General features: G+C 45.7%; 2 protein-coding genes across 3 annotated transcripts in view; one reads left to right on the top strand and one right to left on the bottom strand.

The window, feature by feature from the left end:
• The window catches only part of INSYN2A (inhibitory synaptic factor 2A), a 40,333-nt gene extending 39,266 nt beyond the window's left edge, over positions 1-1,067 (bottom strand). The window contains exon 1 of the mRNA XM_032117144.1: positions 788-1,067. The gene's annotated coding sequence lies outside the window, so the exon portion shown is untranslated. The remainder of the gene's footprint in view (positions 1-787) is intronic.
• The window catches only part of DOCK1 (dedicator of cytokinesis 1), a 264,142-nt gene that overhangs the window by 126,325 nt on the left and 125,636 nt on the right, over positions 1-12,181 (top strand). The window lies entirely within an intron of this gene.

Here is a 12,181-nt window from a genome sequence, read left to right as displayed (position 1 = left end):
GTAACTCTCCGTAAACATGGCATTAAGTACAGGCGCTGAGGTCACGGCAGAGGATTTTTACTAGAGAGGCAGGCAAGATGGAAATGCAGAGCGGGAAGCTCGGGATGCCTTGCAGCATGCAAGGACTGTGACTTTGGGGATGGATCCCTGCTACCTTTAATCCCGTTCTCCTACGGCGTTTCCACGGCATCCCCGATTTCGGTGTGGTCGGTGATGGTGATGGGTGACTCGGCTGTGTTAAATCGGGAGAACCCTGCGTGTCGATAAGCACAGTTCACTGAATAGCAGCAGCTTCAGTCCCCGAGGAGGATTTTTGGGTTGGTCGGGCTTTTAATGAAGTGCTGTACTGCAAGTTCAGGGATGAACACATCCCGTGTTCCTCCATCGCCGCTGTACGGACACTTCATTAGGACGGCTGAAGTTAATAAGCAGCGGTAGTTCCTCGCCATCAGCCATGTGAAAAGCCAAAGCACTTCGTGCATCCTCCAAGAATCCTCCAGCTACACCTCTCCCCTCCCAGGCACCGCTGGAAGGGGAGCAGGCAAAGAAACACTGGTATTTTTCTAGAAGAAAGTCGCGTATCGGGATATTCTCTCCTTATCTGTCACGAAAGTTACTGGATGCAGGAGCTGTTCCCAGGCAGGCAGATACGCTATTGCATAACGCTGGCGCTCAGCGCCAGCCTTCCTCCTCATCCCTACGAAGTTTTCCGCTAGCAGAACCAGAGGACGGGGAATTTCGGGGGTTCGGGGCGAGCGAGCCGCGGCGGGGGCGGTCGGTGCCTTACCTTGTGCTTCCTCACGCAGAAGCGGCGGTCTGGGCGAGCATCTCCCTCCAGCCGCCGGGGCGAGCTGGGCGTCAGCGCCTGGGCGCCGGGGCGCATCTGCCGCGGAGCCGCCGAGCCGCCGGAGGAGCCGCAGCCGCCGCCGCCGCCGCCGCGCTCCCCCGCTGCCCTCATGGGCTGCGGCGGGGGCTCGCTGTCGGGGGGTCCCCTCGGCCGGGTCCCCGCCGAGGGGAACTTGTTGAGCGGGACCGGCGGGCGTCCCCCAGCCGGGCGGGAGCGGGGAGGAGGAGCCGGGGGCCGGGCTGGCGGCGGGGGCGGGCGGGGGAGGTGGGATGGAGCGAGGCTCGGCGGCCGCGCGCAATGAGGGGAGAAGCGCGGAGCCGCCGCTCGCAGGCTCGCTGAGAGCCCTTGGTTATTGCTCTGGTTCCTCTGCGCGGGGATTCATTAATAACAGAGCCCTGCACGCCAGCCCCGCGCACCCCGGGTTTCCAGTGGCGCTACGGGAGCAGTGGAGCAGCCGCAGAGTGGGTGATGCTGATCCATTGGGAATGTCAGCGAAGCGCTGGGTTAAAGCTACACGGCTGCCTTTTATTGGGAGGGAGAGCGTTTAAGGTGCTAAAGGAGTAGCTGCTCCCATTTGCTTTTAAACCTTGTGTAAAATGGACGCAAGTTCAGAGCAAACCAGTTTGGCAGAGGGGATTGATAAACGTGATAATCCGTGTAAAACTTGAATCCCATCTTTCCTCCTTTTCTCTCATTTTATAGAGGGTTTAGCAGTGATGTTTTTCATTAAAAAAAAAAAAAAAAAAAGTTGGAAGTTAAATAGATCGTGTGTATTCAACCTGAGTGACAGACAGAAAATGCCATGAGAGGCACGAGAATTTGTCCAAGTTGGGAAGCAGTGGGTCTGTCTTCCATGCTGAGAATCCCAGGAGTTTTGCTGTTCAATAAATTCTTTTGAGTAGGAAACTCCCCTAGCCCAGGTGCCAGCAGGTGTGGGGCACGGAGTTCCTCTGTCACAGCGCTGCCTTCAGCATTGATGTTGATGAGGGTTATTGGTTTTGGGAGTTACTGAAGCGACCCCTGATTTGAAGTGGCAGATGAGAGCGTCTGGACCAGCCCAAAATGTTCCACCACGACCCCCCACGCCACAGCGGGCAGGGACAGCCAAGCTGGGCACTGGATGAGTCCAGGCATCCACGAACACGATGCAGCAGAAGCACTGGCTCGAGTCCTGGGTGTTTTTTGGAGTTAATTAGCTGGAGCAGCCCATTGCAGCACGGAATTGACGGTGCTGCCGCAGCGGCTGGGGCACCGCGCTGCTGCCAGCCGGGCACGGGGCTGTGCTGGGTCAGGAGATCCGTGTGGATCCAGCTGTCACACGGACCTCGGCGTGGAGATGGACTCACGGAAAGCCTGCCCGGTTCAGTCGCGGCTTGGCTGTGCGGGACTGGATGAGAGCAGCGCTCAGCAAACCAGACAGTCAGCAGAGGGCAGCTCCGCTGCTCTCCCTGTCTGCTACCTGTGCAGGTACTCCCATTGCCCTCTTCCCTCTGTTCCTTATCTCTGCTGCTGATCCCTAAACGAGGGTGCCAGGGGTGTGCCCTCCACATCACCTGCTGCTCTGCCCTGGGGCAGGGACTGTGGCACAGCCAGTGTCACAGCTTTGATCACACTTAGCATCTCTCATGGTGTTTTATCAGAGATTTTTTTTTTTCCCAAAGACATCGTTGGGAAGAACTTAAACATCGACCTGCTTATTGATGCAACAGCAACCACCACACTGTTGTTTTTTTCTTTCTGTGTTGTTTTCCAGCAGTGCTGACTCGCTGTATTCCAGGTCCTCTGTGGATTTCTCTCTACGAAAATAAATGTGGTTTTGGCTGCAGCCTGAATACAGACGTGGGTAAAATTACATGGTAGGGTGACCGCATCTGAAATAACACAGGCTGCTTCCTCAGAGCAAACAGATCAGTGGTAGGAGATGCTGTTGCTTTTTCACGGGCTGAAGAAGTGAGTTTATCCAGCCCATGATTACTGGAAGAAAATATTACTGCTCGATGTCCTGAGTGACTTGAAAGGAGAATCTCTCTGACAGAAGCAGCAGTTAAACATCATTCTTGTCTTCTCCATAAGGATATTTAGAAGCTGTTGTCTCAGAGCTGATTAGTCTTGCACAGCGTTATGCATATGCCCCACTTATAAACTATGCAGCATCTTCTGGAGGTTTTTATGGAATTAGAAAGTACTTTATGATGTGGACCAGATTCATGTGTAACTGCTGACACCATTGGTGTACACAGGGATCTTTTAAATCAGGGTTTCTGTAAAATAAAGTATCTCCTGATTATCATGCTTCATGTTACTGTAAAAGCACCTAGAAGGAAATACACTGGGAAATTGGAAATGCTTCATCATCTCATTTGCCACTTTTTTAGCCTCTAAAATTGCTGAGCATAACTGTTGAAGAGATGAAGAGAGTGGGGAGAGAGGTTGGGCTTCAACCTGGGATGATGCAAAGAGAAAAGAGACAATTAATTTTAATTGGTTTAGGTTATAAATTTATTTCTCTCTAATGGAGTGTCCTACCTCCCTAGATTGGCTTTTTCTCCCTGTGTCTGTCAGGGAGGAGTGAGCACTGCTTGGGGCTGCAGTGCTCCGTTCATGTGACATGTCCAGGTGAAAGTCTTGCCTTGGACTTCTGGGGGGAGTGAGAAAAGCAGGGATTGGAGAGCAGTGGGATGGATTTTTAGTGACATTCTCTGTGGAGAAGTACAGCAAGGGGCCCTTGTCCCTCACTGCTAACTGCATAATAAATTCGGGGAGGCACCAGTGTGTGTTTAGAAATACTCATCACACACAGCCTGGTGTTACAGACTTCAGGTTTTACTTTTTTTTTTTTTTTTATTTTTTATATTTTATTTTCATCTTCTGGCAGAGTGTGAGGGGACAGGACACATCTGGATGGCTGTGGGAAGGCCAGCCTGGCATGTCCTCCCCACACTCAGGTTTTGGCTCAAGGACTGTTCCCAGTGAACGCTGTGCCTGGGGGGATGTGTGTGCTGAGCAGCTGTTTTGTAGGATTATGCTCCTCTAGAACATGCAGGTCCTGCAGTGGAACACTAAAATGTAATTTTTTGGAACAGTCTGTGGTGTCCTTGTGGAGGAAACAAGCTTGGATGCAGCTCAGGGAAACGCACGTGGCAGCCAGAGCTTGAGTCACCTGCCAGGTGTTTCAGGGACCACCAGTGGGGGGAAGGAAGGTGAAAAAGCAGCACCAGGGGGATTTTCAGATCTACGTTAAGTAAATTGTAACAGAGGCATGATTTAAGTCCCAGCACTACATCCCTGAGCTGGATTCCCAGAGATATTCCTAATTCTTTAGGATCAGCCTAATTCATGGCAGAACTTCCCACCTGTGTGGGATGTGAAAGAAGGGTGAAGTTCACTTGATTTGAAACAGAGCTGTGGACAAAGTTGTGCCTTTCCTCTCTGTAGTCACTTGGGACCAATGCTGTCGTTCTGTCTTTGCTAAAAGCAAGTATTTCCACTTTGCTGAACCTTCATTCCCATTAATTAGGTGGTTATTTCCATGCCTTTGGATGATAACTGCCTGGCTTTCTGGGCTAAATTGGTTATTTATTTATTTGTTTGTTTATTTATTTATTTACTCCCACCTGCCATTGGACTTGAAATGGAGGGATGTTTGTTTAATATCTCCTCTGCTCCACTGAGGTGAAGGTAGACTTGGCTGGGATTTCAAACAGGTCTTCATGCAGTCAAATCCTTGGAGGTACTCCTTGCTTTGGGACAGGGATACTTTCTGCTTGGCTGTGATGCCAGAGAAATAAAGTCTCTTGGAGTCATGTTTGGCTGAAATTTGGGAGATGTCGTGTAGTGTCTTGCTCCATAAGAAGTCTTTTCCATGAGCTTGGACAATTTGTTTGAGCCTATGCTGATGTGTGTTCTTTATCTATAAAGTGCTAATTCCACATCTCTTTACTTGGAGGAACATTTGGAAGATAAAGTGGATTTAAGAATATGTGTATAATACCCATAATACCTGTGTGCAGCTGAAATATTAAACAGCTGATTGAGGGAACTGCTCTTTGTGGGTTTTCTGCTCGGAGAAGAGAAATGCTGAGTAACCTCATTAGCTCTGATAGTTAATTCTGTGCTTCACTGGGATAAGAATGAGCAAGATTCGGTTCTCTCTCTCAACTTCCCTTTGTACAGATCATTGGATGAAAAATGTAACAGCAGGTCTCTCCAGCTAAAGCTGAGATTTTGGGTTCTGGTTGAATGCTGTCTCATCAGGAGCCCAAATTGCTGGAGATGTTTATCAAGAAAATCTGATTTTTCTTGGGATAGGAGTGGGAGTTTTTTCATATTTTCATGGTGTTCATAGTTCAGAAAAGTTGCTTTTCAGCAGACAGATGTTTTGGGAAAGGAACTAAACTGGTGGTTGGAAATCCTTGTTTGTCCTTCCAAGGATGGGGATTCTGAGCTGCTCTCTCGTGGTGTGGCATCACTTCCCTGATAAAGATGTTCTCAGTAGGTGCCAAATCCTGCCCTGGTTCCATTTTCATGCAGCTTGTACAGTTGGGAAATAAATGAGGGGCTGGGAGAGCGTGATGTATGAGCCCCTAAATGGCTGCATTTTGTTCATATTTGAAAGGCAGTTCAGGCTGTCGTCATTACTGATGACTTGTGCTTTTATAGCCCTTCTTTTTGCATTTCAGAAATCCTTTGTGCCCATCTGAATAATAAATCACCCTGTTTGATTTGCTCGCTGAGAGCAAATGGGAAATTACATCCTTGTTAAGATGTCTTGAGGAACTGGAAGTGTGGGGGAATTATTTTTAAAGGAATATTCTGCCAACTTTGTTAATATTTGGGTTTGTCTCATTTATTTTACGACCTTCCCAAATTCCAGGGTTCTCTCTCCAACGGCTTTATGGTGAAGGGAAACAATCCTGCCCTGCTTAAAAGTAAAAAATAACAAATCTGGTCATATTTTTGCTTGCGGTCAGACAAATGGTTTCAGATTTAAGCACCTAATGAAATCTGGGATGAGCATGAAGTCCATCTTCAAACTCAAGTTATGAGCAGAAAAAAAGGCAAATCCAACAAATAATGGGGATACTTGCATCTGATTCCTGTTTGCTCTTTGGTGGAATAATATTTTATTTATACAACATTGATTTCATTAGATGGAGGATTTAATGCAACTTTTCTGTCAAACTGGAGAACACTCAATGTTATAAAGTAAACTCCCAAAGCCTCAGTGAGGTTTTCTCATCTGAAATATTGAACTATTTAAAATTTGAACGTAGCATCAAAATACAGACTTTTATGTGCTTTTACATGTTGCCTTCAAGTTGGAAGCCCAGAGAGCAGCCTGCTCCTAATGCATAATGCTTAACAGAAAAAACCCAAGCTGAAATTAAATGTATTAAACAAGTGAAAAATGAAAATCATAAAAAAATTATGGAAGAGAGAAATAATGAACAGTGCAAACAGAAGTTAATCAAACTCACCATTTCTGTTGGTGCTCTGAGCCTAAACCAAAATTAAGTATTTTGGCCATAATGTTCAGAAATGAACTCTTCAGTGTAGTTTCTAAAATCCCTAAGCAGGTGCCAAAATAAAATTGCTCTTAATAACTTTGATACACGACAGAGAAATATGATGGCAGCGAATAAAAAAGGGACATAAAGAGGCACTTTGCAACATCATGGGCACCTAAAATGTTGCCATATGCTCACAGTTTAGAGCTTCTACTCCCTTATTTATTTTTTTCTAAATGAAATGACCTAGAAACTTGCCTTGTGCAAATAAGAATATGCTAAATTCCTGATCGACTGTGCAAAGACCTAATTCTTTTATGTATTAAAATGTCTGTGGCTGAGTTTTACCTTGAGAGAGGAACAGAACTTATTTTGAAAAGTCTAGAAATCCTAAAAGCACAGGATATTTCAAAAAGTTGTGTTATGAAAAGTATGGGAAGCCTGATAATGACATTAAATGAGTTTACAATTGACAGTAGAGGCCGTGTGAAGTCCTTCTCAACCCTTGGTCTGTGGCTCTTCAAAACACAGTGCAGTAAAAAATGTCTCTATCCTTTATAGCTTGGGGACACTGTATTAAAAAACATTAAAAGCAGCACCACATTTTGATTTTCTTCAATTTTTAAACAAGTTCAGGACTTTAAATATTAATACTTAGCAGTGGTTGAGGAGCATAATTAGCAGCTGCTTTATATCCAAGGGGTGTCCATCAGTATTATGGAAAAGCCCAGTAACTGGAAGGGCTGTTAGAGAGGAAAAGGATGAAATCTCCAAAACCCAGAAATAAAGTTATAATTTGATAATGCTGTGGCACTTCCTCAATTTGCTTCTGGGAATTCGAAGTGGTGCCCTAATATTTGAGTGTCTCCACATCCTTCCCTTCTCAGCATCCTTCTGCCCAGGCCTGGATGGGGAAATCTGTTGGATGGGAGGTGGAATGGCTGCTCCTTGTCTCCAGACTTTAGTTCTCCTGACTTTGTGCATTCATTCCCCTGTGGACGTGCCTTTGCTGCCTGTCTGCATGGCTTTTGTAGGCACAACTTCCATCACTCCCTGTGTGGGGAAAAACAAATGCCAAAATTAAAAGTCCCATCTCTATTTGTTTGTAGTTCATCTCCCGTTGCCTTCAGCAGCTGCCTCCTGGTTCTAACACAATGAAATTAGTGAGCAACAGCTGTGCACTCCTTTCATCCCCACCACTGTAGATTTGGAAACCTGAGGAAAATGTAAATCCATCCACCCTGTGCCTTCTTGGGAGAATCTGGGACTTTGTGGCCCTTTCTCAGGAGGGAACATCCCTTGTCACGGAGTCACAGAGTGGTTTAGGTTGGAAGGGATATTAAAGCTCATCCCCTTCCATCCCCTGCCCGGGGCAGGGACACCTCCCACTGTGCCAGGCTGCTCCCAGCCCCAATGTCCAGCCTGGCCTTGGGCACTGCCAGGGATCCAGGGGCAGCCCCAGCTGCTCTGGGCACCCTGTGCCAGGGCCTGCCCACCCTCCCAGGGAACAATTCCTGCCCAATATTCCATCTATCCCTGCCCTCTGGCAGTGGGAAAATAAAAGCCTCTCTCCATTTTTCTTCCAAGCTCTCTTAAAATACTGAAGGCCACAAGAAATTCTCCCTGGAGCCTTCTCTTCTCCAGGCTGTCCCTTTGGTGGCCCTTCCCGTAGCTCCTGCCATCTGTGATGTCCTGCTCAAGCTGTGGAGACTCCATTTAGTTATGGAATTCAGTTTTACTTCCCTGTGAGCTGATGGAAACCAAATCTTTCATTGAAGCCTGGTAGAAAACATCACCAGCGCTTTATTTGTGAGCTCAGCTTGTCCTCAGGACAATGAGCTGGGGTGATGAGCTAACAAGGTTTGTTTGTTTGGAAGTGTAATTTTATTATTTCACATCGATTACCAAGCGACAGATAAGCTCTGCAGCAATTGATTGTCTGAATGAGGGGCTTGATATCCTGTGGGAGAGCTCCTGGGGACTGGAGGTGGTGGTAAATGGGCAGGTGGTGGCATCATGAAAGCTGACACGTCGTGTCACACACGTTTCTGTTGGCTGGGACAAGGGACACCAGGTCTGAAGTGGGGGGGGAATGGACAAACCCCTTGCTGTTGTCACTGTAGAATCCCTGAGTGGTTTGGCTTGGAAGGACCTTAAAGAGCAACAAGTTCCACCCCTGCCATGGGCAGGGACACCTTCCATGATCACAGGTTGCTCCAAACCTCATCCAGCCTGGCCTTGATATTCCATAGGAGCTCATTTAACAGACAATTCATGATGCGGGGTTTTAAATAAAATTTTAATTTAACAGCCTTAAACTTTAAAATACTTTTTTTTTTGTTTGGCCTGCTTTTTATTACTTTTTTTTTTTTTTTAATTTCAGGTGTTATCATAAATTACAAGGATAAGATTCCTGGCTAGAAAAAAACCCCAGTAACTGGAAAAATCAGAATGCTTGTATATGTTAATTTTTCCATTTATTAAGGAAAGAAAGAGTTTTAATAATTTACAGGGATGCAATGAGTATTTGCCTTTTATATATTCATATTTATCACTTGCCTTGAATTGAAAACATATTAATTCCTGCCTACCAGTTAATGACTTTGGGTGATGTTTGTACTCTCTTTATGCAGAAATTGTCCATATACCTCACAGTTGCTTATAGGGACAGCCTAATCAGTGCTGCTTCCTTGGCGCTGAAAAACACTCTGTCTTGCTCTAAGTAGCTTTTCTGAGGTATTTTTAAAGCATTTTTTTAATAATCCTTAAATCTACTTCCTCAATAGATGATGAGTCTTTTTCAGCCATACCAAGAGAAGTTACGAATCTCATTTTTACCAAATGTCAAGAATGGAATGAGTGTTGTAGGCTCTGCCATAACTTGGGGTTGGTTGATTTTCTGCTGTGGTTTCAGATGTTATGCCCCAAAAAGCCTTAGTTGTGATGGTTTTAACTGCATGGAAATTATGCCAGTAAAAGTACTTCCCAAACAATGATACTGTTGCATTAAAATAGGAATAAAACATTTCACTCATGTTTTCAGACCTAAAGATAGGCCCTGGGATTAATTGGGATGTTTTGGTATTTTTCTTCTCCCATTTTTTGTATTTTTAGTTTATCTAAGTGTTACTGTAGCATATAGAAATACAGAAATATTTGAATTCTGTGATATTTTAATCATAGAATCACACAATGGTTTGGGCTGGGAGGGGCCTTAAAGAAAATTTAGTTCCACTCCCTGCCATTCCATTGAGGTTTTGCAGTAGCCTGTGCACTGATTTTAGGGTTTTTTTATTCTTTCCTAATACTTATTTTATCTTTTGAATCTGTCTCAAAGCTGCTTTGCATGTGCTGGTTTGATTTTACTTCACCTTGGGACAGATTCCTGGGTCTCCACGACAGGGGTGAACCTGAACAACAGAACCTGTTAAAGAGATTCTGCTTAGTCCTGTTGTTACTGATGGGAGGAGAAAATCTGGAGAAAGGGATGTGTATCATGGGACATCCATGCATTTTCTTGGAATGGTGTAGGAAGGGTGAGCTGAGCTCTTGGAGCAAACCAGCCCCTTCCCAGGACCATTCCCAGTCCTGCCCCTGCAGCCTGAGGAGCTGATTTTCACTTTGGAACGCTTTAAACGACTGATTTTAATCTTGGTTTGGATTTAATTACTTTTTCCAAGGAGAGATTAGTTCTCATTTAAGTGTGGATGTGTAATTAAAAAACACTTAAGTTGTTTTTGTTGCCCACACGCCGGGGCCGTACGTCCGGGGAAGCAATTCCAGAGCTGAATATCCATCTCTAATCCCGTTGTTAGTGCGGGAGTGTTGCTGTTAGAAGGTGAGAAACGACTCCTTATTTGGGAGGGATTTACTTCTTTCCCTTCTGATTTCTGCCAAAACAAAGTTGGGGAGGAAGATGAAATTCAGTTATAAATGGGACTTTATTTCAGTGGTGGAAAACCAGCACTCCAAAATGTTTTGTTGTTGCTGGAACACATGGAGTGTGCGGGATATCGTGAGGAAAATTGTCAAAACGTGTTTTGCACCTTTGGTATAGTGAGAAAATAGAAAAGTTATTCTCCTAAAGTGTTTTAGGTGGGTTTTGGTTGACTTGCAAGTACAGAGAAACCTGAATTCGCTTCATCTGGAAGCAGCAGAGCTTCCTGAGCAAAGATTCCATTCTTTCCTTCCAGGATATCCCTGAAATGTCCAAGGCCAGGTGGGACGGGGTTTGGAGCAATCTGGGGTAGAGGAAGGTGTGTCCCTGCCCAGGGCAGGGGTTGGAATGGGATGAGCTTTGAGGTCCCTCCCAACCCACACCAGTCTGGGATTCTGTCATCTTGGCTTTTCCATGGAGTGGAGAAGGGAATGAGATGTGTTTAACATGTTCAGCTTGTTTCTTAACTTCCAAATATATGTTATTGATCTAAATCAAGATAAAAGCAAAAATCGTGTGTGGGAGAGGAAATTCCCGTGTCCACACTGGTTTAAATAAACCTCAGGAAGTTGGTCCTTTACCTCAGTGATGGTCTCCTTTTGTCCTGCTGGGGTTGGATTTCTGCTGAGTTCAGGGAGGAACAGGATAAAGAGCCTTTTATCAGCAGCATCCTGTTGGAGTTTATTCTGCTGAACGTTTTGGTCATTGTCCCAAATCGTAATAAAAGAGAGGTTTAATTAATTCACTTTTCCACAGTTGAAAAGTTTGCTTGGATTGCAGCTTGGAGATTGATTTAATATTCTTTTCATGAGGCACCTTTGAAGCTCTTCTGGAGACTGCACATTCTTCAGCACTGGGCTGTCTGAGAGAATCCCCCAAAGTCTTCTGAGTTGCTGTGAGTTCAATAAGAAACAAAATTCAAATTTAATAATGTTTCAGAAGAACTGGGTCATTCTTGGAGACTCAGCCCACATATTCTCACGTTCAGGTTCTGCAGATGAGGCCTTCCCTGCTCTCTTTAATTAAATGCAGAGTATTAAGCAGGACTGTGTTCCTTGAGAGTGGGTAAAATGCAGATATGGCTGCTTCTCCAAACACCTGCAGACAGCTCTCGGAAAATACAGAAACCTTATGGATCTCTGTTGGAAAAGGGAAATGTTGTGGAAGTTTTCCTCTGCTCCTGGCAAACCTTGCGCACATTTTCTAAAATGGAACAACCTGTAGAAGTTAAAGTAAAATTGTGCAAGAGACAATTTGTGCATGCGGGACAAAGATGAAACTCCTCTCCTCTGCTCTGGAGCCAGGCTGGGAGAATTGGGATTGTTCAGCCTGGAGAAGAGAAGGCTCCAAGGAGACCTCAGAGCCAATTCCGGACCTTAAAGGGGCTCCAGGAGAGCTCGGGAGGGACTTGGGACAAGAGATGGAGAGGGACAGGACACTGAGAATGGCTTCCCAGTGCCAGAGGGCAGGGATGGATGGGAGATTGGGAAGGAATTGTTCCCTGGGAGGGTGGGGAGGAGCTGGGATAGAATTCCCAGAGCAGCTGGGGCTGCCCCTGGATCCCTGGCAGTGTCCAAGACCAGGTTGGACATTGGGGCTTGGAGCAGCCTGGGACAGTGGGAGGAGTCCCTGCCCATGGCAGGGGATGGAAGGGGATGGTGTGATTTGGGAGCCAGATTCCAAGGGAGCAGGGAGGGTAAGGACAATCCTGTAGGCAGAGAAGAGCAATTCCACTCCTGTGAAATCCCCCGTTTGCTACTTCTGGGTATTAATCTTTTCAGCTCCTCTTATCTGTCAATATTGGAACAGAAATTCTCACTTGAAATGTGACCTGTCTGGAAATTGTATTTCTCTTATTTACCATATTGATACCTGCATTTGTGTAAATAC

The sequence above is a fragment of the Corvus moneduloides genome, chromosome 8, assembly GCF_009650955.1.
Source record: "Corvus moneduloides isolate bCorMon1 chromosome 8, bCorMon1.pri, whole genome shotgun sequence".
NCBI classification, from domain to species: Eukaryota; Metazoa; Chordata; class Aves; order Passeriformes; family Corvidae; genus Corvus; species Corvus moneduloides.
This window is presented reverse-complemented; position numbering and strand designations above follow the sequence as displayed.